The following is a 12125-nucleotide window of genomic DNA, read 5'->3' on the forward strand; positions in this document are numbered from 1 at the left end:
AAAGGGAAAGCGATGCAAAGCATCAAAACAACTGGATTGCATCCTGTCCTGATGCAGCAAGTGACCTGGAAGCTGTCAGGAAAAGATAGATGTTTCTTGTTGAACCGATGAGTGTGATTCACTCTCTTCCCCCTCTTGCTTCCGCCTCTTGCAAGAGTCCTTATCGTGAACAAAGCAAAATGAGTTTCCAAGCATTTGTTTTATTGGCATGGTAGAATCAGTGATGAGGAGCTGTAAGTTTCTGCCTAATGCAAGGATATATGGGAAATTTATCATGAATATATAAATGTTACTGATGTGTGACTTGGTTTGTTATTTTAAGGAATGAAAGAATTGTTATTAGTGTGTTTCTCCAGTCCCTTGCTACTCCTTTCTCAGAGGCTCACCCTGTTATGATTTTTATATGTATCATCCGTTTACGCTTAACTTTTGGCCATCCTTTCTTTGTATTCTGCCCATGGTCTCAGTCAGGGCTTAACACTAGTTTGTAGGTAGAGTTAACGGTACAGTAGTATGATCTCTAGGGTACGTTACAGCTCTCATCCTCAGCTCCAAAAAGGCAGGTTGGTGAAGCTGCTAAAACAATGTGCTAATGTTTGGTAATCAGGGAAGGTTTGTGGTACGAAATTTCCTTTTTAAAGGATTTCGATGTTTGCTGTATGAGGTGCTCTGTGGCCCTTGCAATTAGAGCTGGGTTCACAATGGGCCTCTCTTCCTTACTACTGTAACTGGGCAAATCATTTTTAACTTTATTAAACCTCTTTCTTCATCTAGAAAATGGGGGCATATGGTACTTCTGTCCATAGAGTGGCTTTGAGTGTTAAATGCTTATTGAGCACTTAGCCTAGTGCTTGGCATGTAGTTTTAATATTAAGATATTTACCACTAGATAACAGAGTAAGTATCCTTAAATATATAGTGTGCTTCCTGTATTTGACATTATTAAATTGTATAATCCACCTGCTTGTCTTCATGTCTTGCAAAATAGTGGAGTTTTAATGTTATATGTGGGCTTTTGTGTCCGCTCCTTTACTCAACTATATTGTAATCTCCATTAACAGTCAGAATGCTTTTGTGTGCACTGCTTTCCTCAAGCACCTAAAACAGTATCTGGCCCGTGGAAAGGCAAATAGTTTTTAATTGCCCAGGCCAAGAATAATTATGTGTGTGGTGTCTTGGTGTGTGTGTGTTTCCTTGATTTCAACTAATAATACAATGGTAGTGGTAATTTTAAGATTTTGATAATGCAGAAATCTCTGTTCATAGAGTAGGATTTTTTTTTCTGGGTGCATTAACAAGTCAAGGAGAGTTCACCCAAGTAGCAGGAAATAGTAAGTTTTGAGAAAGAGACTTAGTGAAGAAACTTTATTTTGGGACTTCCCTGGTGGTCCAGTGGTTAAGACTCTGTGCTCCCAATGCAGGGGGCCCGGATTTGATCCCTGGTCAGGGCAGTAGATCCCACATGCTGCTATGAAGATCCCATGTGCTGCAGCTAAGACCCAGCGCAGCCAGATAAATAAGTTAAAAAAAGAAACTTTATTTTGAGAAAGGTTCAGACTTACAGAGAAGTTACAGAAATGGTACCCTGAATTCTTGTGTACCTCTTATTATTTTTTAAAATTTTAATTTAATTTTATTTATTTGGTAGTGCCAGGTCTTAGTTGCAGCATGTGTGCTCCTTAGTTGCGGCTCGCCGGCTCCTTAGTTGTGGCATGCCAACTCTTAGTTGCAGCATGCATGTGGGATCTAGTTCCCTGACCAGGGATCGAACCCGGGCCTCCTGCATTGGGAGCTTGGAGTCTTAACCACTGCATCACCAAGGAAGTCCCTTGTGTACCCCTTATTGTGATCCACTACTCACATTTGCTTTCTATTATGTACGTATTATGTGGTGGACCCCCAGAAATTAAGTTGCAAGCATACCTGTTCATCTCTGAATACTTCAGTTTATCTCTTAAGGATTAGGGCATTCTCTTACAATGGTGAAATTCAGGACTTTAAAGATGGGTGTAGTCTTTAATACACAGTCTATATTCAGAGTGTGCCAAATGTCTTAATATTAACCTTCAACAATCTCCCTGTTCCTAATCCCTCCTCGCATTTAGTTGTCACATCTCTTCAGTTTCCTTTAATTTGGAACAACTCTATGCTTTTGTCCTTTACAACATTAAGAGTTTGAAGAACGTATGCCAGCTGTTTAAAGAATGTTCCTTAATTTGGGTTATTCTAATTGTTTTCCTCATGCTTCATTTCAGGTTACGCATCTTCACAGGAATAGTAAGTACTGGTGCATTACATCAGAAGGCATATGATGCCATTATTGGTTGTGTTAACTTTTATTATTTGGTTAAGGTGTTGTCCACCACATTTCTCAACCGGAAAGTTTTTTTTTCCATTTATAATTAATATTCTGTAGGATGATATAGTGAAACGATCTTATTCTTCAACACAGCCATTGATTTTAGCATCTACTGATTTTTGTTTAATTCAATTATATATCTTCTATGGTAACTGGTATTCTCTATCAAAAACAGCTTTCTCTTTTCCCCATAGACCTAGGTTCTTGTTTCATGTGCTGAGTTATTCACTTTACCCCAGTTCGGGGGGGGGGGGGTGCCCTTTTAAGCTAAACGAGACTATTACAGTTTGAGTATCACACTGAACGACTGAAACTCAGAAATACTACATTACTCTGTGCTGAAGTCGTAACAGTCAATTAAAGTTATGAAAGCTTGATGGAATGCCTTAAGGAATAAACTGCAAGTAGAAATTTGCCAGTGGTAGAGATTCTACCACCAGAAGGCAATTTTACAGAATGATGTTTTAATTCTTTTATTGATTTTAAAATACCACACCTTTCATTTCTTTTTTGGTGTGCTCTAATTTTTAAAAGACATAATGCAAGTACAACTACATACTCAAAATTCAAGCAAGTTAAAATTCATCCCGACTAGCTCTCTTCCTACTAATCCTCTTACTTTCATTTGTTTCTCCTCTAGAATTAACTACTGTTAATGATCTGCTGTTAACTCTTAACCTCCATATGTGTATGCATATTGAAATGCTTGATTTCTATGCTTTTTACATAATTCAGGTTATTGATATTCTGCAGTGAGTAGAATTTGAGGATCTTTGTCCTAGTTAAGGACCTTCCTTATTCTTTACAACTGTTGCATAATATTTCATAGTATCATGGTTTAATCACTGATTATAGTGAAAATTGACCATCTGGAAGTATTTTGAGAGTGGACACCAAGTGGAGTGAGTGGTTCAGGGGATCCAAAGGATCTTACAACCTTGCAAGTTATGTTTTTTGTTTGTTTGTTTGTTTGTTTTTTGTGGTACGCGGGCCTCTCACTGTTGTGGCCTCTCCTGTTGCGGAGCCTGTGCTCCGGACGCGCAGGCTCAGCAGCCATGGCTCACGGGCCTAGCCGTTCCGCGGCATGTGGGATCTTCCCAGACCGGGGCATGAACCTGTGTCCCCTGCATCAGCAGGCGGACTCTCAACCACTGCGCCACCAGGGAAGCCCATAAGTTATGTTTATGCTTATGTTCTTAAAGTAGAACAACTTTTAGATTTGCTAATAGTAATCAAGTCTTGTACTCTATTTCAAGGTGGTTTTTTGGTTTTTTTTTTAAATACAGAAGATGGATGTTTAATTTAGTGTTGCTTAAAGTAACAGAATGATGAGTAACATTTTCATTTAACATTCACCTTTGATGTGATAGGGGAATAGCACCTTGGTACTCAGCTAATTTTACTGGGGGGAAATGAATTCTCCATATGATGGTATATTAAGGAATTGCAAGTTAATAAGACAGAGGTCCCTGCTTGAGCACGAGCTACAATGGTAGCTGGAATTTTGCCATGTCTAGTGGACCAGTGTGGGGATCCCGGCAGGAGTTTTATCTGCATGGCAGGACAAAGATTTTTTTTTCTTTTTTTCCCTTTCAATTCGTTTAAGACCAAAGATTTTTCTGATGATATACAGCACATCTTACAGATACTGAGAATAAGGTAGGCAAGTTTGCCTAGTAGCAAGCATGAGGCCTTGCAGTTAACAGTAGCAGAGGTAGCTGTAGTGATTGCAGTACCCAGGGACCAGAGAGAGGCAAGGGCAGGAATCTGCACTAGTGTGTCAGAAGTGCTGAGATAGCCTCTTTGGTAGGGACACTAATGAACATGATTTTTCTGTAGGTTAGTAGCAGCAGCAGTGGAGTGGTGAGACTTGAATGTTTCTGCTCTGTGTCCTGTGTGCACAAGTATGAATTTCCACTGAAGGGAGCTGTTGTTGGGGAGGAAGGAAATGGCTGACTTCACGTAAGAGCAGGCTGGCCTTATTCACGACCCACGGGAGCCAACCCTGGGGACACCGGAAATAATTGGGAAACATTTTGCACAGAACTGGAGATCCCACATTAGCATCTAGGAGTAGTCCTTTTCTAAGTACCAGGCACTCTTCTAAGCACATCCCATTAACTCTGAATCGTCTCAACATCCCTAAAAAGTAGATTGTTATTCCCACTTTGCTTCCTACAGACAAGCCAATTGCCTGAAGTCACACAAGTAGGAAGTGGCAGGTCTGTGTTACATTGCTTTTCTGATTAAGTGAAGAATTTTATGTGGGGAAATTAGGAGTGGTGGTGAAAAGGATTTCAGCCTGATCTGAATGTTCTCAATTTATGATAATGTATTAATTATATTAACATGATATAGAGGTCACTCTTTAAGCAGCCTTTCTCTATCATAACATCTAACCAATTTATATTTACTGACGATCATGAGTAGTTTACTAGCAGTAGTGAGATGAACTTCACCTTTTTGAGATGAAAGTGAAGTAGGGTAATACACTTGTTCCCTGATTCTACTTATGCCCGGTTCTGAGATAGCATAAGCTGGCATTTTTAGGTAAGCGACTATATTATGTGGGTAGTTATTTTTTAAAAAATAATTAGTATTTTAAAAATTTTTTATTGGAGTGTAGTTGATTTCCAATGTTGTGCTAGTTTCTGTTGTAGAGCAAAGTGAATCAATTATACATATTTCCACTCTTTTAGATTCTTTTCCCATATATGTCATTACAGAGTATTGAGTAGAGTTCCCTGTGCTATACAGTAGGTCCTTATTAGTTACCTATTTTATATAGTGTGTATATGTCAATCCCAATCTCACAATTTATCCCTTCCCCTCTTCCCTTTCCCCTTGGTAACCATAAGTTTTTCTACTGTGTGACTCTGTTTTGTAAATAAGTTCATTTGTATCATTTTTCAAGATTCCACATATAAGCGATATCATATGATATTTATCTTTCTCTGTCTGACTTACTTTACTTACTATGATAATCTCTAGGTCCATCCTTGTTGCTGCCAATGGCATTGTTTCATTCTTTTTTATGGCTGAGTAATAATTCCATTGTATATATATATACCACATTTTCTTTATCCATTCCTCTGTCGATGAACATTTAGGTTGCTTCCATGTCTTGGCTGTTGTAAATAGTGCTGCTGTGAACATTGGGGTGCATGTACCTTTTCGAATTAGAGTTTTCTCTGGGTATATGCCCAGCAGTGGTATTGCTGGATCATACGGTAGTTCTATATTTAGTTGTTTTTTTTTTTAAAGGAACCTCCACACTGTCCTCCATAGCGGCTGTACCAATTTACATTCCCACCAACAGTGTAGGAGGGTTCCCTTTTCTCCACGCCCTCTCCAGCATTTAATGTTTGTAGTTTTTTTTTAAATTAATTATTAATTATTTTTGGCTGTGTTGGGTCTTTGTTGCTGCGTGTGGGTTTTTCTCTAGCTGCGGTGAGTGGGGGCTACTCTTTGTGGTGCACGGGCTTCTCATTGCGGTGGCTTCTCTTGTTGCGGAGCACGGGCTCTAGGCGCGTGGGTGTTTCAGTAGTTGTGGCTCGCAGGCTCTAGAACGCAGGCTCCTGTAGTTGTGGTGCGCAGGCTTAGTTGCTCCATGGCATGTGGGATCTTCCTGGACAGGGCTTAAACCCATGTGCCCTGCATTGGCAGGCGGATTCTTAACCAGTGTGCCACCAGGGAAGTCCCGTTTGTGGAGTTTTCAACGATGGCCATTCTGACCGGTGTGAGGTGATATTTCATTGTAGTTTTGATTTGTGGGTAACTATTTGAAAACAGAAGAACATATAATTTAAAGAGAAGAGCGGCATTTATTTTTAAATGTCCTTGGTTCTTGGACCCTGTGAGCCTGCTATATTGTAGGCCCAGATATTTGTCCCATTTGATCCATTTATTAGAATATCACTTGAGTTGCAGGCACTTGGCATCAGGTGCCTGTCTCCTGGTCTCTCAGAATCCATAGGGAGTGGTGGAGACATACAGCAACAAATGTCTCCACGTGGGTTTCTGTCTCCTTGTTTGGCGTCAGAGATGGAGAAATGCTGGTAGGTGGCCAATGCTAAGAGCAGGATTCTGAAATCACTTTCAACCCCATGTCACTCTACTCCTCTCCCTGGTTGTAGAGCCAGGAAAAGAAAGGAAGAGTTTCTAGGGCCTCAGGATCCTAAGCTTGGATTCTGCCTAAAACCTCCTTTCTCCTTCTTGGAGAGTAATAGGGTACTACTTTGAGATACTAAGTTCCTTCATTTCTGTGTCCTCATTACCTCCCCTAACAGAGACTATGCAGATAGCTGACTTCCTGATTTAGCTTTCTGATAGTGTAAGTGCTCCATGAGGGTGGGTCAGGATGGGAGTAGAGATTGCCTAGGTTTGCACCTGAACGGATTTGTTTTTTCACTTTAAATTTATGAAAGTAATACATGCACAGTTAAAACACTATTCCTAAAAGATTCATGATGAAATCAAAATCCCACAGCCTTGTGTTCCTTCCTTTCCTCAGTCATGAGCTGTTCTATGTATCTGACTCCTGAGGTAAATTTAAGTCAGCATCAAATTCCTTATTTGATAAATTTACAGTGGATTTTCTTCACATAAGTCAGAATATATAGCATGTTATACTGCCTTTTCCTCAAGGGGATGAATATGCTGAAACCTTGTGGTGGATGAAAGTGGCTACAGATTCTTTGCAGCCCTTCCAGTCAGCTTGAGTCTGTCCTGCCATTGCGACTTGCTTTGACCAGTAGAATGCAGCAGAGTGACATTGCGTGATCTCTGAGCTTCAGAGGCATTGCAGCTTCTACTCTCATGCTTTTTCTGAACACGATGACCTTGTGAACAAACCTGAACTGGCCTACTTTGGGACGATATTCTAGGTAGAGAGAGGGACCCATGGAAGAATGCCCAGGTTTCCAAGTTATTACAGCCATCCCAGCTGAAGCTCCCGACATGGAGTGAGATCTGCAAATACATATCCCCACAGAGTGGGAGAACCATTGAGCTGAGCCCAGATTAAACTGCCAAACTAAAGAGCAAATAGAAGCTTGTTTGAAGTCACTAAGTTTTGGGGTGGTTAGTTATTCAGCAACAGATGTGGGTAGAAACCTAATTATGCCTTCAGTCTAGTTAAAAAAGAAGCATTTCCTATTGACAAATGAGCAAGTGTACCTAGAACTGATAGAAGCCAGGCTGAATGGGGGAGTTAGTGGGTAAGTGGGACTGTTAAGCATTGTTTTCTTTTGTTGAATAGTTTCATCCAAGTTCCCATGCTGTACATTTTCAGTACATTTCATGGAATTAACCTTTACATAATAGCTTTTTCATCCAGTGAAAAAGACATTTTCCTTAGCAAGTGTTTCAGTAAAATATATATCTAGTATTTAAGGGAAAGAGGTCACCATATCTAATTTTTCTTCCAGTTGAATATTTAACCATAAAGTTTAAAGTGAACAGTGGAAAATGAGAAATCTCTTTAGGCTACATGTTAAATGTTGAGAAAACTGGAGATAATAGAAAGCTTTTAGTTGAGCAACTAAGATCCCCTTTTAGTGAAAATCAGTTAAGATGTGAAAAGGAACAGGAAACAGGATGAATGCTCAAGCAGAAAGGCAAGGCCATTTAAACACGTTCAGAACCAAATTAATTTGGTTTTTGAAGGTATTTGATTTGCGAATAAATAGGGACTACTAGTTCTATGTCACTTATAGGATCAGGACTTTATATATATTTTTAACATTACATTAGTTTACTTAAAATACAACTACAGAAATTTTTAAAATTAATCATCTCCGTTTCATTGATAAGAAACTTAATGAACTTCCTTTTTTCTCCTTTACCATCAATGGTTTTTCTTTTTTTTTTTTTTTTTGGTAGGTTCTTATTAGTCATCAATTTTATACACATCAGTGTATACATGTCAATCTCAATCGCCCAATTCAGCACACCACCATCCCTACACCCCCGCGGCTTTCCCCCTTTGTTGTCTATACGTTTGTTCTCTACATCTGGGTCTCAACTTCTGCCCTGCAAACCGGTTCATCTGTACCATTTTTCCAGCTTCCACAAACATGCATTAATATACGATATTTGTTTTTCTCTTTCTGACTTACTTGACTCTGTATGACAGTCTCTAGATCCATCCACGTCTCAAGAAATGACTCAATTTCATTCCTTTTTATGGCTGGGTAATATTCCATTGTATATATGTACCACATGTTCTTTATCCATTCGTCTGTCGATGGGCATTTAGGTTGCTTCCATGACCTGGCTATTGTAAATAGTGCTGCAATGAACATTGGGGTTCATGCATCTTTTTGAATTACAGTTTTCTCTGGGTATATGCCCAGTAGTGGGATTGCTGGGTCATAGGGTAATTCTATTTTTAGTTTTTTAAGGAACCTCCATATTGTTCTTCATAGTGGCTGTATAAATTTACATACCCACCAACAGTGCAAGAAGGTTCCCTTTTCTCCACACCCTCTCCAGGATTTGTTGTTTGTAGATTTTCTGATGATGCCCATTCTAACTGGTGTGAGGTGATACCTCATTGTAGTTTTGATTTGCATTTCTCTAATAATTAGTGATGTTGAGCAGCTTTTCATGTGCCTCTTGGCCATCTGTATGCCTTCTTTGGAGAAATGTCTACTTAGGTCTTCTGCCCATTTTTGGATTGGGTTGTTTGTTTCTTTAATATTGAGCTGCATGGGCTGTTTATATATTTTGGAGATTACTCCTTTTCCGTTGATTCATTTGCAAATATTTTCTCCCATTCTGAGGGTTCTCTTTTGGTCTTGTTTATGGTTTCCTTTGCTGTGCAAAAGCTTTAAAGTTTCATTAGGTCCCATTTGTTTATTTTTGTTTTTATTTCCATTACTTCAGGAGGTAGATCAAAAAAGATCTTTTTGTGATTTATGTCAAAGAGTGTTCTTCCTATGTTTTCCTCTAAGAGTTTTATGGGGTCCGGTCTTACATTTAGGTCTCGAATCCATTTTGAGTTTATTTTTGTGTATGGTGTTAACGAGGGTTCTAATTTCATTCTTTTGCATGTTGCTGTCCAGTTTTCCCAGCACCACTTATTGAAGAGACTGCCTTTTCTCCATTGTATATCCTTGCCTCCTTTGTCATAGATTAGTTGACCATAAGTGCGTGGGTTTACCTCTGGGCTTTCTATCTTGTTCCATTGATCTATGTTTCTGTTTTTGTTCCAGTACCATATTGTCTTGATTACTGTAGCTTTGTAGTGTAGTCTGAAGTCAGGGAGTCTGATTCCTCCAGCTCCATCTTTTTCCCTCAAGACTGCTTTGGCTATTCGGGGTCTTTTGTGTCTCCATACAAATTTTACAATTTTTTGTTCTAGTTTCGTAAAAAATGCCATTGGTAATTTGATAGGGATTGCATTGAATCTGTAGATTGCTCTGGGTAGTATAGTCATTTTCACAGTATTGATTCTTCCAATCCAAGAACATGGTATATCTCTCCATCTGTTAGTATCATCTTTAATTTCTTTCATCAGTGCCTTATAGTTTTCTGCATACAGGTCTTTAGTATCCCTAGGTAGGTTTATTCCTAGGTATTTTATTCTTTTCGTTGCAGTGGTAAATGGGAGGGTTTCCTTAATTTCTCTTTCTGATCTTTCATTGTTATTGTATAGTAATGCAAGAGATTTCTGTGCATTAATTTTATATCCTGCAACTTTACCAAATTCATTGATTAGCTCTAGTAGTTTTCTGGTGGCATCTTTAGGATTCTCTATGTATAGTATCATGTCATCTGCAAACAGTGACAGTTTTACTTCTTCTTTTCCAATTTGTATTCCGTTTATTTCTTTTTCTTCTTTGATTGTTGTGGCTAGGACTTCCAAAACTATGTTGAATAATAGAGGTGAGAGTGGACATCCTTGTCTTGTCCCTGATCTTAGAGGAAATGCTTTCAGTTTTTCACCATTGAGAATGATGTTTGCTGTGGGTTTGTCGTATATGGCCTTTATTATGTTGAGGTAGGTTCCCTCTATGCCCACATTCTGGAGAGTTTTTATCATAAATCAGTGTTGAATTTTGTCAGAAGCTTTTTCTGCATCTATTGAGATGATCATATGGTTTTTATTCTTCAGTTTGTTAATATGGTGTATCACATTGATTTGCATATATTGAAGAATCCTTGCATCCCTGGGATAAATCCCACCTGATGATGGTGTATGATCCTTTTAATGTGTCGTTGGATTCTGTTTGCTAGTATTTTGTTGAGGAGTTTTGCATCTATATTCATCAGTGATATTGGTCTGTAATTTTCTTTTTTGGTAGTATCTTTGTCTGGTTTTGGTATCAGGGTGATGGTGGCCTCATAGAATGAGTTTGGGAGCGTTCCTTCCTCTGCAATTTTTTGGAAGAGTTTGAGAAGGATGGCTGTTAGCTCTTCTCTAAATGTTTGATAGAATTCACCTGTGAAGCCATCTGGTCCTGGACTTTTGTTTGTTGGAAGATTTTTAATCACAGTTTCAATTTCATTACTTGTGATTGGTCTGTTCATATTTTCTATTTCTTCCTGGTTCAGTCTTGGAAGGCTATACCTTTCTAAGAATTTGTCCATTTCTTCCAGGTTGTCCATTTTATTGGCACAGAGTTGCTTGTAGTAGTCTCTTAGGATGCTTTGTATTTCTGCGGTGTCTGTTGTAACTTCTTTTTCATTTCTAATTTTATTGATTCGAGTCCTCTCGCTCTTTTTCTTGATGAGTCTGGCTAATGGTTTGTCAATTTTGTTTATCTTCTCAAAGAACCAGCTTTTTAGTTTTATTGATCTTTGCTATTGTTTTCTTTGTTTCATTTATTTCTGCTCTGATCTTTATGATTTCTTTCCTTCTGCTAACTTTGGATTTGTTTGTTCTTCTTTCTCTAGTTCCTTTAGGTGTAAGGTTAGATTTTTTATTTGAGATTTTTCTTGTTTCTTGAGGTAGGCTTGTATAGCTATAAACTTCTCTCTTAGAACTGCTTTTGCTGCATCCCATAGTTTTGGATTGTTGTGTTTTCACTGTCATTTGTCTCTAGGTATTTTTTGATTTCCTGTTTGATTTCTTCAGTGACCTCTTGGTTATTTAGTACCGTATTGTTTAGCCTCCGTATGTTTGTGTTTTTTATGTTTTTTTCCCTGTAATTGATTTCTAATGTCATAGCGTTGTGGTCAGAAAAGATGCTTGATATGATTTCAATTTTCTTAAATTTACCGAGGCTTGATTTGTGACCCAAGATGTGATCTATCCTAGAGAATGTTCCATGCGCACTTGATAAGAAAGTGTAGTCAGCTGTTTTTGGATGGAATGTCCTATAAATATCAATTAAATCTATCTGGTCTATTGTGTCTATTTAAAGCTTGTGTTTCCATATTAATTTTCTGTTTGAATGATCTGTCCATTGGTGTAAGTGAGGTGTTAAAGTCCCCCACTATTACTGTGTTAGTGTCGATTTCCTCTTTTACAGCTGTTAGCTATAAATACAAAAAGCAGTTGCCTTTTGTATTGAGGTGCTCCTATGTTGGGTGCATATATATTTATATTTGTTATATCTTCTTCTTGGATTGATCCCTTGATCACTATGTCGTGTCTTTCTTTGTCTTTTGTAACATTCTTTATTTTAAAGTCTATTTTATCTGAGTATTGCTACTCCAGCTTTCTTTTGATTTCCATTTGCATGGAATATGTTTTTCCATCTCCTCACTTTCAGTCTGTATGTGTCCCTAGGTCTGAAGTGGGTCTCTTGTAGACAGC

At 38.4% G+C, this 12125-nt stretch overlaps 1 protein-coding gene across 1 annotated transcript in view; it reads left to right on the top strand.

Moving 5' to 3' along the window:
* The window catches only part of LOC307185222 (RE1-silencing transcription factor-like), a 228639-nt gene that overhangs the window by 12089 nt on the left and 204425 nt on the right, over positions 1–12125 (top strand). The window lies entirely within an intron of this gene.

Source organism: Stenella coeruleoalba (assembly GCF_951394435.1).
Source record: "Stenella coeruleoalba genome assembly, chromosome: 4".
NCBI classification, from domain to species: domain Eukaryota; kingdom Metazoa; phylum Chordata; class Mammalia; order Artiodactyla; family Delphinidae; genus Stenella; species Stenella coeruleoalba.